The following is a 21,359-nucleotide window of genomic DNA, read 5'->3' on the forward strand; positions in this document are numbered from 1 at the left end:
GGAAATTGACACTGAGGGAGTTGGTGTTGTGGTTTGCAGGAGCTTGGTTACAAGAGGAAGGGATTTAGTGGTCAGTGGACTGCTTCCGCTGTCACCCAAAGTTTTTGAACTTGTCACTGACTTATGATGAATGCGCTGCAGGTGACGTATAAGGGAGGATGTTCCGAGGTGGTTAACGTCCTTACCCCTACTTATTACAGCTTGACAAAGGCAACACACGGCTTGACACCTGTTGTCCGCATTTGTGTTGAAATAATTCCACACCGAAGAGGTAATTTTTTTTGTATTTTCACCAGGCATGTCAATGGCCATATTCGTCCCACGGACAACAGGTGTCTCCCCGAGTGCCTGGCTTAAACTAACCACCTCACCATCAGAATCCTCCTTGTCAATTTCCTCCCCAGCGCCAGCAACACCCATATCCTCATCCTGGTGTACTTCAACACTGACATCTTCAATTTGACTATCAGGAACTGGACTGCGGGTGCTCCTTCCAGCACTTGCAGGGGGCGTGCAAATGGTGGAAGGCGCAAGCTCTTCCCGTCCAGTGTTGGGAAGGTCAGGCATCGCAACCGGCACAATTGGACTCTCCTTTGTGATTTAGAATAACGCACAGTTCTTTGCTATGCTTTTGCCAGCTTAAGTCTTTTCATTTTTCTAGCGAGAGGATGAGTGCTTCCATCCTCATGTGAAGCTGAACCACTAGCCATGAACATAGGCCAGGGCCTCAGCCGTTCCTTGCCACTCCGTGTCGTAAATGGCATATTGGCAAGTTTACGCTTCTCCTCAGACGCTTTCAATTTAGATTTTTGGGTCATTTTACTGAACTTTTGTTTTTTGGATTTTACATGCTCTCTACTATGACATTGGGCATCGGCCTTGGCAGACGACGTTGATGGCATTTCATCGTCTCGGCCATGACTAGTGGCAGCAGCTTCAGCACGAGGTGGAAGTGGATCTTGATCTTTCCCTATTTTACCCTCCACATTTTTGTTCTCCATTTTTTAATGTGTGGAATTATATGCCAGTATCAATAGCAATGGCCTACTACTATATATACTGCGCACAACTAAAATGCACCACAGGTATAGAATGTAGGTGGATAGTATACTTAATGACGACACAGAGGTAGGCACAGCAGTGGCCTTCCGTACCGTACTGCTATATATAGTATACTGGTGGTCACTGTGTCCGCAAACTGCAAAACTAAAATGCACCACAGGTATAGAATGTAGATGGATAGTATACTTAATGAATGACGACACAGAGGTAGGTACAGCAGTGGCCTTCCGTACTGCTATATATAGTATACTGGTGGTCACTGTGTCAGCAAACTGCAAAACTAAAATGCACCACAGGTATAGAATGTAGATGGATAGTATACTTAATGAATGACGACACAGAGGTAGGTACAGCAGTGGCCTTCCGTACTGCTATATATAGTATACTGGTGGTCACTGTGTCAGCAAACTGCAAAACTAAAATGCACCACAGGTATAGAATGTAGATGGATAGTATACTTAATGACGACACAGAGGTAGGCACAGCAGTGGCCTTCTGTATCGTACTGCTATATATAGTATACTGGTGGTCACTGTGTCAGCAAACTGCAAAACTAAAATGCACCACAGGTATAGAATGTAGATGGATAGTATACTTAATGACGACACAGAGGTAGGTACAGCAGTGGCCTTCCGTATCGTACTGCTATATATAGTATACTGGTGGTCACTGTGTCAGCAAACTGCAAAACTAAAATGCACCACAGGTATAGAATGTAGATGGATAGTATACTTAATGACGACACAGAGGTAGGTACAGCAGTTGCCTTCCGTACCGCACTGCTATATATAGTATACTGGTGGTCACTGTGTCAGCAAACTGCAAAACTAAAATGCACCACAGGTATAGAATGTAGATGGATAGTATACTTAATGACGACACAGAGGTAGGCACAGCAGTGGCCTTCCGTATCGTACTGCTATATATAGTATACTGGTGGTCACTGTGTCAGCAAACTGCAAAACTAAAATGCACCACAGGTATAGAATGTAGATGGATAGTATACTTAATGACGACACAAAGGTAGGCACAGCAGTGGCCTTCCGTATCGTACTGCTATATATAGTATACTGGTGGTCACTGTGTCAGCAAACTGCAAAACTAAAATGCACCACAGGTATAGAATGTAGATGGATAGTATACTTAATGACGACACATAGGTAGGCACAGCAGTGGCCTTCCGTATCGTACTGCTATATATAGTATACTGGTGGTCACTGGTCAGCAAAACTCTGCACTGTACTCCTCCTATATAATATTAATTATACTGGTGGTCCCCAGTCCCCACAATAAAGCAGTACACTGAGCACAGATATGGAGTGTTTTTCAGGCAGACAACGTATACTGGTGGTCACTGTCAGCAAAACTCTGCACTGTCCTCCTGCTATATAATACTGCTGCTCCCCGGTCCCCACAATTAAGCAGTGTGAGCACAGATATATGCAGCACACTGAGCACAGAAATGGAGCGTTTTTTTTCAGGCAGAGAACGGATAAAACTGGTGGTCACTGATCAGCAAAACTCTGCACTGTACTCCTCCTAACAGCTGCTCCCCAGTCCTCCCCACAATTAAGCAATAAAGCAATCAAGTTCAACAACAAACGGAGAGGACGCTAGCCACGTCCTCTCCCTATCATCTCCAATGCACGAGTGAAAATGGCGGCGACGCGCGGCTGCTTATATAGAATCCAAATCTCGCGAGAATCCGACAGCGGGATGATGACGTTCGGGCGCGCTCGGGTTAGCCGAGCAAGGCGGGAAGGTTCGAACCTGCCTCGGACCCGTGTAAAATGGGTGAAGTTCGGGGGGGTTCGTTTTCCGAGAAACCGAACCCGCTCATCACTAGTCAATACACAGAGCTCGGGAGGGACCTGTTTTCTATAAGATCAGCACAGAAGACACGTGGTCACTCACTTAGGTTAGAGGAGAGGAGTTTCCGCACATTGAGGTAAAAAGGTTTTTTCACAGTAAGGACAATACATGTTTGGAATTCCCTGCCTGAGAGAGTAGAAACAGCGGATTCAGTCAACACCTTTAAGAATGGGTTAGATCAATTCCTATTGGATAATGATATTCAGGGTTATGGTGCGTAGGCATGCATTATAGTTAATATAACTAGTCCTAACATAAAAATAACTAGTCCTATAATAAGACTGCATAGGAGACAACAAATTGGTTGAACTCGATGGACAATTGTCTTTTTTCAACCTTAGTTACTATGTTACTTTGTTACTAGGTTACATGCTGGAATTTGCCCAGATGTAATGCACACACAATATTGCTGGCATTGTCCGATGTCACAAATACCCAGGAGAGTCCAATTGGGGTAAGCCATTCTGCGATGATCTTCCTCAGTTTCCGTAAGAGGTTGTCAGCTGTGTGCGTATTCTGGAAAGCGGTGATACAAAGCGTAGCCTGCCTAGGAACGAGTTGGCGTTTGCGAGATGCTGCTACTGGTGCCGCCGCTGCTGTTCTTGCGGCGGGCGTCCATACATCTACCCAGTGGGCTGTCACAGTCATATAGTCCTGACCCTGCCCTGCTCCACTTGTCCACATGTCCGTGGTTAAGTGGACATTGGGTACAACTGCATTTTTTAGGACACTGGTGACTCTTTTTCTGACGTCTGTGTACATACTCTGTATCGCCTGCCTAGAGAAGTAGAACCAAGATAGGATTTGATACCACACTATCTTCATCAAATTTTTAAGTGACTATGAACTAATGGTGGATACCGGATGCAACTCTAACACCAGCATAATTGTCAAGGCCTCAGTTATCCGCTTTGCAAAAGGATGACTGCTGTGATATTTCATCTTCCTCACAAAGGACTGTTGGACAGTCAATTGCTTACTGGAAGTAGTACAAGTGGTCTTCCGACTTCCCCTCTGGGATGACGATCGACTCCCAGCAGCAACAGCAGCGGCAGCAACAGCAGGTGTAACACTCAAAGATCCTATGGAGGAATCCCGGTTAACAGAGGACTCCTCAGTCTTGACAGTGATATGGCCTGCAGGACTACGGATGTTCCTGACTGAGGAGGAAGTTGACGTTGAGGGAGTTGGTGGTGTGGCTTGCAGGAGCTTGGGTATAAGAGGAAGAAGGGATTTAGGTGTCAGTGGACTGCTTACGCTCTTACCAAAAGTTTCTGAACTTGACAGTGACTTCTGATGAATGCGCAGCAGGTGACATATAAGGGTGGATGTTCCTAGGTGGTTAACATCCTTACCCCTACTTATTACATATTGGCAGAGGCAACAGATTGCTTGACACCTGTTGTCCGGATTTGTGGAGAAATAATTCCACACCGAAGAGGTGGCTTTTTTGGTAGTTTGCCCAGGCATCACAATGGCCATATTCGTCCCAAGGACAACAGGTGTCTCCCCGGTGCCTGACTTAAACAAACCACCTCACCATCAGAATCCTCATCGTCAACTTCCTCCTCAGCGCCAGCAACACCCATATCCTCATCCTGGTGTACTTCAACACTGACATCTACAATTTGACTATCAAGAACTGGACTACGGGTGCTCCTTCCAGCACTTGCTGGGGGCGTGCAAATGGTGGAAGGCGCATGCTCTTCACGTCCAGTGTTGGGAAGGTCAGGCATCGCAACCGACCCAATTGGACTCTCCTTGTGGATTTGTGATACCATCTCAGAGCACACAGTTCTTTTCTGTGCTTTTGCCAGCTTAACTCTTTTAATTTTTCTAGCGGGAGGATGAGGGCTTCCATCCTCATGTGAAGCTGAACCACTAGTCATGAACATAGGGCAGGGCCTCAGCCGTTCCTTGCCACTCCGTGTCGTAAATGGCATATTGGCAAGTTTACTTTTCTCCTCAGACGATTTAAATTTCTTTTTTGGTTCATTTTACTGAACTTTGGCTATTTGGATTTTACACGCCCTCTACTATCACATTGGGCATCGGCCTTAGCAGACGTCTATGTCATGGCTAGTGGCAGCAGCTTCAGCACTAGGAGGAAGTGGTTCTTCTTGATCTTTCCCTATTTTCTCCTCAAAATTTTTGTTCTCCATTATTTTTTGGTAGTTATAAGAGACAATATGCGTCACAGGAATGACTGGAATTACTGATGACACAGGACACTACCACTGGTCTGATGCAGCCTAACAGGTTGTTATAATTGTTATACTGCAGCAGTGGATATATAGCAGCAGCATATATCGCCACTGGAATTACTGATGACACAGGACACACACTACCACTGGTCTGATGAAGCCCAACAGCTTTTTAATAATAATATAATTTTAAGTAATTTGTTATACTGCAGCAGTGGATATATATAGCAGCAGCGTATATCGACACTGGAAATACTGATATGTATACTGGATTTACTGATATATGGCAGCGGAGAACACCAACACTGTGACTGCCTGGACTGATGCAGCACAATACACTGACTACACTGGACTGGTCTGCACAACACAGCCCCACTTTACAGCTACACTGGATATATGGCAGCGGAGAACACCAACACTGTGACTGCCTGGACTGATGCAGCACAATACACTGACTACACTGGACTGGTCTGCACAACACAACCCCACTTTACAGCTACACTGGATATATGGCAGCAGAGAACACCGACACTGTGACTGCCTGGACTGATGCAGCACAATACACTGACTACACTGGACTGGTCTGCACAACAAAGCACCACTTTACAGCTACACTGGATATATGGCAGCAGAGAACACCAGCACTGTGACTGCCTGGACTGATGCAGCACAATACACTGAGTGACTACACTGGACTGGTCTGCACAACACAACCCCACTTTACAGCTACACTGGATATATGGCAGCAGAGAACACCAACACTGTGACTGCCTGGACTGATGCAGCACAATACACTGACTACACTGGACTGGTCTGCACAACACAGCACCACTTTACAGCTACACTGGTTATATGGCAGCAGAGAACACCAACACTGTGACTGCCTGGACTGATGCAGCACAATACACTGACTACACTGGACTGGTCTGCACAACACAGCACCACTTTACAGCTACACTGGATATATGGCAGCAGAGAACACCAGCACTGTGACTGCCTGGACTGATGCAGCACTATACACTGACTACACTGGACTGGTCTGCACAACACAGCACCACTTTACAGCTACACTGGATATATGGCAGCAGAGAACACCAGCACTGTGACTGCCTGGACTGATGCAGCACAATACACTGAGTGACTACACTGGACTGGTCTGCACAACACAGCACCACTTTATACAGATACACTGGATATATGGCAGCAGAGAACACCTACACTGTGACTGCCTGGACTGATGCAGCACAATACACTGACTACACTGGACTGGTCTGCACAACACAGCCCCACTTTACAGCTACACTGGATATATGGCAGCAGAGAACACCAACACTGTGAGTGCCTGGACTGATGCAGCACAATACACTGACTACACTGGACTGATCTGTGCAACACAGCCCCACGTTACAGCTACACTGGATATATGGACTGGACTGAGCAGCACAATACACTGACTACACAGGACTGGTCTGCACAACACAGCCCCACTTTACAGCTACACTGGATATATGGCAGCAGAGAACACCAACACTGTGACTGCCTGGACTGATGCAGCACAATACACTAAGTGACTACACTGGACTGGTCTGTACAACACAGCACCACTTTACAGCTACACTGGATATATGGCAGCAGAGAACACCAACACTGTGACTGCCTGGACTGATGCAGCACAATACACTGACTACACTGGACTGGTCTGCACAACACAGCCCCACTTTACAGCTACACTGGATATATGGCAGCAGAGAACACCAACACTGTGACTGACTGGACTGATGCAGCACAATACACTGACTACACTGGACTGGTCTGCACAACACAGCCCCACTTTACAGCTACACTGGATATATGGCAGCAGAGAACACCTACACTGTGACTGCCTGGACTGATGCAGCACAATACACTGACTACACTGGACTGGTCTGCACAACACTGCCCCACTTTACAGCTACACTGGATATATGGCAGCAGAGAACACCAACACTGTGACTGGCTGGACTGATGCAGCACAATACACTGACTACACTGGACTGGTCTGCACAACACAGCACCACTTTACAGCTACACTGGATATATGGCAGCAGAGAACACCAGCACTGTGACTGCCTGGACTGATGCAGCACAATACACTGACTACACTGGACTGGTCTGCACAACACAGCCCCACTTTACAGCTACACTGGATATATGGCAGCAGAGAACACCAACACTGTGACTGCCTGGACTGATGCAGCACAATACACTGACTACACTGGACTGGTCTGCACAACACAGCCCCACTTTACAGCTACACTGGATATATGGCAGCAGAGAACACCAACACTGTGACTGCCTGGACTGATGCAGCACAATACACTGAGTGACTACACTGGACTGGTCTGCACAACACAGCCCCACTTTACAGAAGCACTGGATATATGGCAGCAGAGAACACCAACACTGCGACTGGCTGTACTGATGCAGCACAATACACTGACTACATTGGACTGGTCTGTACAACACAGCACCACTTTACAGCTACACTGGATATATGGCAGCAGAGAACACCAACACTGTGACTGCCTGGACTGATGCAGCACAATACACTGAGTGACTACACTGGACTGGTCTGCACAACACAGCCCCACTTTACAGAAGCACTGGATATATGGCAGCAGAGAACACCAACACTGCGACTGGCTGGACTGATGCAGCACAATACACTGACTACATTGGACTGGTCTGCACAACACAGCCCCACTTTACAGCTACACTGGATATATGGCAGCAGAGAACACCAACACTGTGACTGCCTGGACTGATGCAGCACAATACACTGAGTGACTACACTGGACTGATCTGCACAACACAGCACCACTTTACAGCTACACTGGATATATGGCAGCAGAGAACACCAACACTGTGACTGCCTGGACTGATGCAGCACAATACACTGAGTGACTATACTGGACTGGTCTGCACAACACAGCCCCACTTTACAGCTACACTGGATATATGGCAGCAGAGAACACCAACACTGTGACTGCCTGGACTGATGCAGCACAATACACTGACTACACTGGACTGGTCTGCACAACACAGCCCCACTTTACAGCTACACTGGATATATGGCAGCAGAGAACACCAACACTGTGACTGCCTGGACTGATGCAGCACAATACACTGAGTGACTACACTGGACTGGTCTGCACAACACAGCCCCACTTTACAGAAGCACTGGATATATGGCAGCAGAGAACACCAACACTGCGACTGGCTGGACTGATGCAGCACAATACACTGACTACATTGGACTGGTCTGCACAACACAGCCCCACTTTACAGCTACACTGGATATATGGCAGCAGAGAACACCAACACTGTGACTGCCTGGACTGATGCAGCACAATACACTGACTACACTGGACTGGTCTGCACAACACAGCCCCACTTTACAGCTACACTGGATATATGGCAGCAGAGAACACCAACACTGTGACTGCCTGGACTGATGCAGCACAATACACTGACTACACTGGACTGGTCTGCTCAACACAGCCCCACTTTACAGCTACACTGGATATATAGCAGCAGAGAACACCAACACTGTGACTGCCTGGACTGATGCATCACAATACACTGACTACACTGGACTGGTCTGCACATCACAGCCCCACTTTACAGCTACACTGGATATATGGCAGCAGAGAACACCAACACTGTGACTGCCTGGACTGATGCAGCACAATACACTGACTACACTGGACTGGTCTGCACAACACAGCCCCACTTTACAGCTACACTGGATATATGGCAGCAGAGAACACCAACACTGTGACTGCCTGGACTGATGCAGCACAATACACTGACTACACTGGACTGGTCTGCACAACACAGCACCACTTTACAGCTACACTGGATATATGGCAGCAGAGGACACCAACGCTGTGACTGCCTGGACTGATGCATCACAATACACTGACTACACTGGACTGGTCTGCACATCACAGCCCCACTTTACAGCTACACTGGATATATGGCAGCAGAGAACACCAACACTGTGACTGCCTGGACTGATGCAGCACAATACACTGAGTGACTACACTGGACTGATCTGCACAACACAGCACCACTTTACAGCTACACTGGATATATGGCAGCAGAGAACACCAACACTGTGACTGCCTGGACTGATGCAGCACAATACACTGAGTGACTACACTGGACTGGTCTGCACAACACAGCACCACTTTACAGCTACACTGGATATATGGCAGCAGAGAACACCAACACTGTGACTGCCTGGACTGATGCAGCACAATACACTGACTACACTGGACTGGTCTGCACAACACAGCCCCACTTTACAGCTACACTGGATATATGGCAGCAGAGAACACCAACACTGTGACTGCCTGGACTGATGCAGCACAATACACTGACTACACTGGACTGGTCTGCACAACACAGCCCCACTTTACAGCTACACTGGATATATGGCAGCAGAGAACACCAACACTGTGACTGCCTGGACTGATGCCGCACAATACACTGACTACACTGGACTGGTCTGCACAACACAGCACCACTTTACAGCTACACTGGATATATGGCAGCAGAGAACACCAACACTATGACTGCCTGGACTGATGCAGCACAATACACTGAGTGACTACACTGGACTGGTCTGCACAACACAGCACCACTTTACAGCTACACTGGATATATGGCAGCAGAGAACACCAACACTGTGACTGCCTGGACTGATGCAGCACAATACACTGAGTGACTACACTGGACTGGTCTGCACAACACAGCCCCACTTTACAGCTACACTGGATATATGGCAGCAGAGAACACCAACACTGTGACTGCCTGGACTGATGCAGCACAATACACTGAGTGACTACACTGGACTGGTCTGCACAACACAGCCCCACTTTACAGAAGCACTGGATATATGGCAGCAGAGAACACCAACACTGCGACTGGCTGGACTGATGCAGCACAATACACTGACTACATTGGACTGGTCTGCACAACACAGCCCCACTTTACAGCTACACTGGATATATGGCAGCAGAGAACACCAACACTGTGACTGCCTGGACTGATGCAGCACAATACACTGACTACACTGGACTGGTCTGCACAACACAGCACCACTTTACAGCTACACTGGATATATGGCAGCAGAGAACACCAACACTGTGACTGCCTGGACTGATGCAGCACAATACACTAAGTGACTACACTGGACTGGTCTGCACAACACAGCCCCACTTTACAGCTACACTGGATATATAGCAGCAGAGAACACCTACACTGTGACTGCCTGGACTGATGCAGCACAATACACTGACTACACTGGACTGGTCTGCACAACACAGCACCACTTTACAGCTACACTGGATATATGGCAGCAGAGAACACCAACACTGTGACTGCCTGGACTGATGCAGCACAATACACTGACTACACTGGGACAGGTCTGCACAACACAGCACCACTTTACAGCTACACTGGATATATGGCAGCAGAGAACACCAGCACTGTGACTGGTCACTGGACTGATGCAGCACAATACACTGACTACACTGGACTGGTCTGCACAACACAGCCCCACTTTACAGCTACACTGGATATATGGCAGCAGAGAACACCAACACTGTGACTGCCTGGACTGATGCAGCACAATACACTGACTACACTGGACTGGTCTGCACAACACAGCCCCACTTTACAGCTACACTGGATATATGGCAGCAGAGAACACCAACACTGTGACTGCCTGGACTGATGCAGCACAATACACTGAGTGACTACACTGGACTGGTCTGTACAACACAGCACCACTTTACAGCTACACTGGATATATGGCAGCAGAGAACACCAACACTGTGACTGCCTGGACTGATGCAGCACAATACACTGACTACACTGGACTGGTCTGCACAACACAGCACCACTTTACAGCTACACTGGATATATGGCAGCAGAGAACACCTACACTGTGACTGCCTGGACTGATGCAGCACAATACACTGACTACACTGGACTGGTCTGTACAACACAGCACCACTTTACAGCTACACTGGATATATGGCAGCAGAGAACACCAACACTGTGACTGCCTGGACTGATGCAGCACAATACACTGACTACACTGGACTGGTCTGCACAACACAGCACCACTTTACAGCTACACTGGATATATGGCAGCAGAGAACACCTACACTGTGACTGCCTGGACTGATGCAGCACAATACACTGACTACACTGGACTGGTCTGCACAACACAGCACCACTTTACAGCTACACTGGATATATGGCAGCAGAGAACACCAACACTGTGACTGCCTGGACTGATACAGCACAATACACTGACTACACTGGACTGGTCTGCACAACACAGCACCACTTTACAGCTACACTGGATATATGGCAGCAGAGAACACCAACACTGTGACTGCCTGGACTGATGCAGCACAATACACTGACTACACTGGACTGGTCTGCACAACACAGCACCACTTTACAGCTACACTGGATATATGGCAGCGGAGAACACCAACACTGTGACTGCCTGGACTGATGCAGCACAATACACTGACTACACTGGACTGGTCTGCACAACACAGCCCCACTTTACAGCTACACTGGATATATGGACTGGACTGAGCAGCACAAACATGTCACCCCACTTTCCCCTCCGAATAAACAGAGACTGAGCACACTGAATAGTAGATGCTTTGTTGCATAGGGAGAGGAATCAGTAGCAGGAAAAGAGAAGTGATAATGCCACTGTATAGGTCATTGGTGCGGCCCCATCTGGAATACTGTGTCCAGTTCTGGAGACCATATCTCCAGAAGGATATAAATACATTAGAGAGTGTACAAAGAAGGGCAACTAAAATGGTGCATGGTCTACATCACAAAACTTACCCGGAAAGGCTAAAAGATCTTAACATGTATAGTATGGAGGAGAGAAGGGAAAGGGGAGACATGATAGAAACTTTCAAATATACCAAAGGTTTTAACAAAGTTCAGGAGGGAAAAACTGGAGGGAGGCAGGTTCAGGGGAAATTTAAGGAAAAATTATTTCACAGAAAGGGTAGTGGATAAGTGGAATAGCCTCCCATCAGAGGTGGTAGAGGCTAAGACTGTAGAACAATTTAAACATGCTTGGGATAGGCATATGAATATCCTTACAAAGAATTAAGGTTCAAAAAGGGTTGCAATTACCTAAAGGATAAAAAAAATGGGCAGACTAGATGGGCCAAGTGGTTCTTATCTGCCGTCAAATTCTATGTTTCTATGTTTCTATGTTACATGTCCTCTCACTCTCCGAGACTGGAGTGAAAATGGCCGCAATGCGCGGCTCCTTATATGGAATCCAAATTCCGCGAGAATCCGACAGCGGGATGATGACGTTTTGCCGAGTTCGGGTTTCCGAGTCAAGAGGGAAGATCCGAGTCTGGCTCGGATATGGACTTGGAAGCCAAAGTTCGGGGGGGGGGGTTCGGTTCTCTGAGAACCGAACCCGCTCATATCTAATAATATTAATAATAATAATAATGATAATTGTATTTATATAGCGCTCTTTTTCCAATAGGACTAAAGGCGCTTAACAGATACATAGCATAATATAGTACAGAAAATAATGAAGTACAGAACAGCTTTTCATACAGTACAGAAACATGTAGATACTAAGGGGACATTATGGGAATGCTGAGTAAACAGGAAAGTCTTGAGTCTGTGTATGAAGGATTCTATAGTTGGGGCCTCTCGCACTGTGCGGGGAAGTGAGTTCCATAGAGTCGGAGCCGCATGACTAAAAGCTCGACCCCCAGATGAATTACGGTAGATTCTAGGTACTGCTAAAAGTCCTTCATCTACAGATCGCAGTAATCGAGTGGGGCAGTATGGGGTCAGAAGCTACTTCAGGTACCTTGGGTCCTGGTCATGTAATGCTTTGAAACTCAGTAAGCCGATCTTGAAGATGATTCGCCATCTTACAGGCGGCCAGTGAAGGGAGTAGAGGATGGGTGTTATGTGGCTAGAATGGGGCTGGTTGGTTAATAGCCTGGCAGCTGTGTTTTGCACCAGCTGTAAGCGCTGCAATTATTTTGCTGGTAGACCAAGGTAGAGGGTATTACAATAGTCTAATCGAGATGATACAAATGCGTGGATGACTTTTGGCAGATCATCTGAGGGAATTAGGTGCTTGATTCTGGCTATGTTCCTCAGGTGAAAGAATGAGGATTTGATTGTGGCTGATATCTGATGTTTAAGTGTCAAACCACCATCCAGGACAACGCCAAGATTCCGCACACGATCACTGGTCTGTAATTCTGAGTCCCCCAGTGTAAGTCCTGGTGGTTGGCTATGCTGCAATCAGGGCTGCGAGAAGTACTAAATGTTTGGAGGGAGGAATCAATGATAACTCCTAGACAGTGTACTTAACAGCTAGAAGAGATAGTAGTGCCATCAATAGATAATGAAATTGTGAGAGGTGAGGTTATATGGGAGGGTGTGAAGATGGTCAGCTCAGTGTTAGACATGCTAAGTTTAATATAGCGCTGTGAGAAGTTCAGATTATTTCTAATAAATATTTAGAATGCCAGAGTTAATATATGCTGCGGACGCACGGCGCATCTTATTACCATATACGATAAAAGTGTGCTGTATGTCGCAAACACTACATCCCTTAAGAGAAAACAAGTACTCGCACACATTGTAGATTGAGGTCCAACGCTCAGAGATGTATATATTTGATATTAAAAGGATATGCATACAATATAACACATGTACAATATATATATATATATATATATATATATATATAGTTACAGAGTTACAATTACACAAGAAGCAGATAGTTACAAAAGAATCCATTACAGCCACAACCAGCATACTTCACCCTGTTTGCTCGATGCACCGTCTGCTCCATCTTTAGCTCTGCCCCAACACCAACAAAAACAAACAGCAAACAGAACTTCTTGTGTGAGGGGAATTACCCATATACTGTGTATTGGGGGAAGTACATGTCTGGGACTGAGTCTTCTGTTATTGGTCATGAGGTGTTATTGGTCAGTTCATATGCAAGCAACGTCCAGCCTTGAAGATGACATCATAGGGATTAGCCATGCTGTCTTCCAGGAAGGTGTCACAACTCAGGTGTAGGGGCTGGCGTGTAGGTGAACCGTGAAGGTAGAATAGGGTTCCTAGACATACAGGAGTTCTAGCCCCAACTGCCCGAAGGCGTGACCATGACAACAGAGTTATAAAGCCTCAAAACGAGGCTTGGATCCTTTAGAATTATTATCTAATCATTTCCTTATATGAAAGAGAGGCTTTATGTGGTTTGAAAAAATGGCCTCCGCAGTCTATAAAAGGTCTGTGTTGAAAACGAGGCTTGGAATGCATGATCGAGTGCGCATGTGCAAATCGGCGCGGGAATTACAAATTGTGGTAGCTATATAAATGGAGCCCACTGAGCACAGTCATTCGAACTGAGGAAGCCACTGAGTGCATTAGAAGGTGGAGAAACGCGTTTTCATGGTGACTGAGCCGGGGACGATCACCTCCACAACTTTGATGCTAATACCAGCTTGCATCTACTGCATAATTTACAGTGTGTCTGTAATACAGCTCATCACCAGCAGAGGGATCCTGAACACTGTGGACAGTCCCTGTTAATACCCACTCCAGATAGTCTGCAAAAACGGATAAGCACCAGCAGAGGGAGTCAAAGTATGGGATCGATTTAAACAACATATCTTTTTGGAGGTGACGTAATGGCTAAAAATGCATGGTAATTACCCACTTATCTCTAACAAGTGTGTGCACACATTTTCAATAAGAACAGTAATAAGTCTGGGACCTATGAACACATTGAGTGTTTGAAAAGCGGTCTCATGCCATTCCACATGCAGAAAATTACCAGGTCAGCGCTTAATGCCAATGATGTACACAATAGTTTATAAAACAATTTATTAGACAAACTAAAAATATACAACAATTTAAAATTGATTAGACCACAGCATAACAATCGTATAAAACTGAGGTATCTAAAACCTCTGAATGAACAATAGTATACACTAATTGTAAGCAGTAGAAGGCAGTCGCAAAAACCTTATGTGGGAATGACCCTCTGTTTGATTTTATCCGTGTTTGAGTAATTACCCACAGTATAAGCACAGTTGAATCTTATACGGCCGTACATATAAGTGTCCTCAATTAATGCGGGTTTGATCACAGCTGAAAAATGTTCATCAACTTAAAGGTCCACTGGATGTATAAATGGTGCAGAAATATAAAGTTGTATAATAACTGCTACTCACAGTGTATATAGAATTGTCCTTGCTGCACCTCATGTGTTGTATAAAGCCGCTCTATATCACCCTATGCACGGGTGAGAAATCCGTCAGCGGCACAATCCGTCAGCGGCACAATCAAGCAGGGAGCCGCTCTCCACCGTCCTGCACAATGTAGATGCACCAGTCCGCCGTTCTGCACCCCCAGCACAATTGAAGTAGTGCTCGGCAGGGCAGGGTGTAAGGCGTTCCCAGTGCAGTGGAGAAAATTAAATGGTGCAGTCTCGTTAGAGATGAGCAATTGCCGGTAAATGCTGTGATCAGCTGCTGTGAGGACAAAGCCTTGTTCTTGTGGGCAATAAGGGTATTGGCGACCCCTTCTCTCTGTACCCTCAACGCGTTTCTCCGCACCCCAGGCGGCTTCTTCAAGAGGCAGAGTGTCACATCTAGTCTGGTGGACACTGTGAACAGCAGTTCAAATAAGGATCAGCCTCTGAAGTCTAAATAGGGTTTTAGATAGTCTTGTATGGACTTTTAGAATAATGATATGAATTGAATTATGTTCATCATGTATTAATTGAGTGTATTTTATGCTGCAGCATTATGTGATAATAAATCTTTTTTAGTATATATTGAAAAGTTCAATTAATTGTCTCCTTTAATTGGTGCGGACAGCGCTTCTCTTTTTTTTTACAAGGGAGTCCTTATCCCTGTAATTAGTGGTTGTTGTTTTTTTCAGTTCCTAGAAACGCAGGGGTAATACGTGCTGTGGCTTTGCAGAACAAGATGTTAAAAGTCCTTGCCAAATCTGGAGCTGGAAAGTCCGTATGCCACAGCTAACAGCTGAGGTAAGGAATGAGCTGGTACTGCCCAGCAGATGATGCACAGAGGCTGGGGTAAACACAGGTGCACAGAAGTTGAGGTGGTACTTGATAGCACTGCAGAGAATACCTGATGGAACCGGTGTGAACGAAAGGTGTACAGAACTCACCACTGAAGTTTAGAGTCCGATGGTGAGCATCGATGGGGACTGTGGTTCAATGTTGTGTGGTCAGATATGCAGAGCGATATAGGGATACAGCTGGAGATGGAGAGTGGAACTGGAGATGATGTGAAGCACCGCTATAGACTGATAGTGACACAGAGCACTGCTGGAAGCTGGAAGTGATGTGGATGAAACGCTGGAAGCTGGAAGCCAGTGATGAATTCACTATGGAGAATAGAGAGCAATGCTGCAGACAGTGGAAGTAGGAACGATACCAGGACACCGCTGGAAGCTGGAAGTGGAGCAGGACCAACGCTGGAAGCTAGAAGGCAATGTCAGGATCGTAGCAGATAACCGGGAAGCAGAGCTGGAACACTGCAGAAGTCAGGCTGCACCGCAGGATGGTAACTGGTGCGGGTCTCTTAGTGGAGCTGGATCACAGGAGCTGGAATACCTGGAAGAACAAGCCTTAGATTCCACAAACAGGAGAGACATGTGTACAAGGATTGACAACCAAAGCACTGACGATTAGGCAGCCTTGATGCAGGATATTTATACCATCTGGGAAGCAGGTATTGGCTGGGTAATCAGGCCGAGTCCAGAGTTCAACTGCTGGGTAATCAGGCAGAGTCCAGAGAGCAGCTGATAGGCTGTAAAGCAACATGTGATGAATCCAAACATGGCTGCGCCCATGTTTGAATCTGGAGGGAATATTTGTTTGAACTTTAGCATGTGAGAGACTGAGGCCATGTTACACAGCGTGCTGCACGCAGACAGCGCAGGTGGAATCCAGGCTTAGAGCGCTGGGCCAGTCTCAGGAGACACTTGGAAGGTAAGAAATGGTGATGAATTACCCGGATTGTGACAGCAGGTTCTTTTGTTCTCATAGAATTGTGGCTTCATATTAATTCTTGGTCATAACTAATCGTTGCAATGTGCTACAATCTCACCACAGCTATCAAACTAACACACTCATTCCTTTGATCATTTTGACACCAAGCATGAGATGTTTATCTTGTTCCATTCCAATAATACATATATATCTGATGTTATAACTCCCTTATATAAATACATTATAATGTCTGGTTCTTGACATGTCTAATTTCTGTGTTGTATGAAATATGTGTTGAATATATCTTTGTGGCTTGTCTGTGTGAATGCGTATGCTACCATATAGAGCTGTGCATACTGCGTGTATGCGCACAGAGACCTCGCTGTTTGGTGTTTGTATGTTGTCTCTATGGAATATTTTTTACTTCGACGGTCCACCCTTTGACAGTAGACAATTATTGTCATAACTGTCACACTAAACATAATTACAAAAAAAAAATATTCCAAACACATAATCGGTGACCTAGACACATGTATGTATTCAATTTGCAAATCAGACATTGACTATATTTAGGGAAGACAGGGAGGAGGACAAGACATCCTCTATATGCACTCGGCGGTCAAGGGACCACTGGTTGGGTGTAGGACGACATTCAACCTATAGAGTATGCTGGGACAGTGCTATGGCCCATAATGTCTGATTTGAACGAACGTAGCACACATACATGAACCTACGTTTTTGCACACTGATGTTCGGATTCGATAGAGGTTTTGCTGGGTAGAGGGAGAAAGCACAAACAAATCGTGAAAGAGACATATAAAATTTCATGGTATATATTCCTATCACTCCCTGAACATTGTTTCCATTTCTGGATCGTATGCTAGGTCTGTTTCATCATTGAACAAGGGTTATTATTTCAGGTAGTGTCCTTCCTAGATAACATAAACATTCGGAGTTCGGGGAGAGCCACTCATAAACTTTTCTTTCACATATATTAATGAGCTCATTATCTGCTATGTGTGAATAGCCATTTGACTGATTGTTCCTGATTACCTCCCAATTTCCTGATTTCCTGAAATTGATGAGATTTAAACATACCAGGGATTTATCTATAGTACTGGTGGATCTTAAGACAATGGGGTCTGGTCATATTAAATTTCTTGTCCACCAGTCCCCCCTCTCCCCCACTCCGTGTAATTCAAGTACCTCAGCTAACTCTAAAGACTACTGCTACTTTCACTGGGATCGTGCTGTCAACAAAACTTGGTACAGTCCTTCCCACCTGTCTATTAGTCCACCTGAGTGTAAGGACAATCACACAGTCTCTTGGTTCACAATCAAGACAGTTAGTATTTGGCATACCAGCAATCAACAGTTTCAAGTTCTTTGTCAAGTTCTCAAATAGTGGCTCATCTCGATAGGGTACTGTACTGTCACTACATTGGTGTACTTCGGATCATGGTGTGGATCGATCATGACATGAGGTTGTCTTCCAAAGAAAAATAATAATAATTTTTTGAATGAGGGTGATTTATTAAGTGGGGATCTGGGAGTGGTTCCGATGCTACACAACACTAGTGACAGTGTCTATGACCCCAATAGTCCAGTTTCAAGCTATCACTTTGCACCTACTTCTAAGGATACAATATCTACACACAAATTTCTGCAAAATTTTCTTTTCGGTAAACACAGCAGTATTTGTGGTGGCAGGAAATGCCTCTACCCAGTTTGAGAAAACATCAGTGTACACCAATACATATTCCAAATTCCTACAGGGTGTTAACTGTATGCAGAGCCGGATTAAGTAGGGGGTCCCTGGGATACGTATCCCGGACCCCCCTTTCCAAAAGGGCCCCCTGCCACACCACAGATCGGATCTCTCTTCAATCCGATCTGCGGTGCTGCGCTCACGAGCCCCGGCTCCCCGCTGCCCTCAGAGGCGGATTTACCGCAAGGCATCCAAAGTGGATGCCTATGGCCCGGTGAGTCCCAGGGGTCCGCCTGACTCACAGCATGCGCAGGCTGTTTTCATGGTCTCGGCAGGCTGTCAGTGATTAGACAGCTGCCAGTGACCTGCTCCTCCAGCACTCGCTTGTGTCCTGTCCTGACTCCTTCCTGTTTCATGTGACGTCACACGAAGTCAGAGAGGAGCCGGTCGGGGCACGCTGCAACTGCCGCTGCTGGGAGGCGGGAGCCTGGGAGTGGGACCTGGTGATGGCTTTGTGTCCGGAAGCAGACTGTAGCAGAAGGAGCGCTTTTGACATCCACAGTGAAGGTGCCACACTGTCCTGCTGGTTAAAGGTGAGAGGGAGGTAGAGAGACGCCCTGATGCAGTATAGATGGGCAGAGGGGGCATTTGTGGCATTGGACTGGTTATCCTGGGGTCTGGGAGTGAGTGGGTATGCGTTACAGTGAGTGTGTATGTGTGACAGTGAGAGGTGAGTGGGTATGTGTGACAGTGAGAGGTGAGTGGGTATGTGTGACAGTGAGAGGTGAGGGTGTATGTGTGACAGTGAGAGGTGAGTGTGTATGTGTGACAGTGAGAGGTGAGTGGGTATGTGTGACAGTGAGAGGTGAGTGGGTATGTGTGACAGTGAGTGTGTATGTGTGACAGTGAGAGGTGAGTGTGTATGTGTGACAGTGAGAGGTGAGTGGGTATGTGTGACAGTAAGGGGTAAGTGTGTATGTGTGACAGTGAGTGTGTATGTGTGACAGTGAGAGGTGAGTGTGTATGTGTGACAGTGAGAGGTGAGTGTGTATGTGTGACAGTGAGAGGTGAGTGGGTATGTGTGACAGTGAGTGTGTATGTGTGACAGTGAGAGGTGAGTGGGTATGTGTGACAGTGAGAGGTGAGTGGGTATGTGTGACAGTGAGTGTGTATGTGTGACAGTGAGAGGTGAGTGTGTATGTGTGACAGTGAGAGGTGAGTGGGTATGTGTGACAGTAAGGGGTGAGTGGGTATGTGTGACAGTGAGTGTGTATGTGTGACAGTGAGAGTTGAGTGGGTATGTGTGACAGTAAGGGGTGAGTGGGTATGTGTGACAGTGAGTGTGTATGTGTGACAGTGAGAGGTGAGTGGGTATGTGTGACAGTGAGAGGTGAGTGGGTATGTGTGACAGTGAGAGGTGAGTGGGTATGTGTGACAGTGAGAGGTGAGTGGGTATGTGTGACAGTGAGAGGTGAGTGGGTATGTGTGACAGTGAGTGTGTATGTGTGACAGTGAGAGGTGAGTGGGTATGTGTGACAGTGAGAGGTGAGTGGGTATGTGTGACAGTGAGTGTGTATGTGTGACAGTGAGAGGTGAGTGTGTATGTGTGACAGTGAGAGGTGAGTGGGTATGTGTGACAGTAAGGGGTGAGTGGGTATGTGTGACAGTGAGTGTGTATGTGTGACAGTGAGAAGTGAGTGAGTATGTGTGACAGTGAGAGGTGAGTGGGTATGTGTGACAGTAAGGGGTGAGTGGGTATGTGTGACAGTGAGTGTGTATGTGTGACAGTGAGAGGTGAGTGGGTATGTGTGACAGTGAGAGGTGAGTGGGTATGTGTGACAGTGAGAGGTGAGTGGGTATGTGTGACAGTGAGAGGTGAGTGGGTATGTGTGACAGTGAGAGGTGAGTGGGTATGTGTGACAGTGAGTGTGTATGTGTGACAGTGAGAGGTGAGTGGGTATGTGTGACAGTGAGAGGTGAGTGGGTATGTGTGACAGTGAGTGTGTATGTGTGACAGTGAGAGGTGAGTGTGTATGTGTGACAGTGAGAGGTGAGTGGGTATGTGTGATAGTAAGGGGTGAGTGGGTATGTGTGACAGTGAGTGTGTATGTGTGACAGTGAGAGGTAAGTGGGTATGTGTGACAGTAAGGGGTGAGTGGGTATGTGTGACAGTGAGAGGTGAGTGGGTATGTGTGACAGTGAGAGGTGAGTGGGTATGTGTGACAGTGAGTGTGTATGTGTGACAGTGAGAGGTGAGTGGGTATGTGTGACAGTGAGAGGTGAGTGGGTATGTGTGACAGTGAGTGTGTATGTGTGACAGTGAGAGGTGAGTGGGTATGTGTGACAGTGAGAGTTGAGTGGGTATGTGTGACAGTAAGGGGTGAGTGGGTATGTG

Source organism: Pseudophryne corroboree, chromosome 4 (assembly GCF_028390025.1).
Source record: "Pseudophryne corroboree isolate aPseCor3 chromosome 4, aPseCor3.hap2, whole genome shotgun sequence".
Classification (NCBI taxonomy): Eukaryota; Metazoa; Chordata; class Amphibia; order Anura; family Myobatrachidae; genus Pseudophryne; species Pseudophryne corroboree.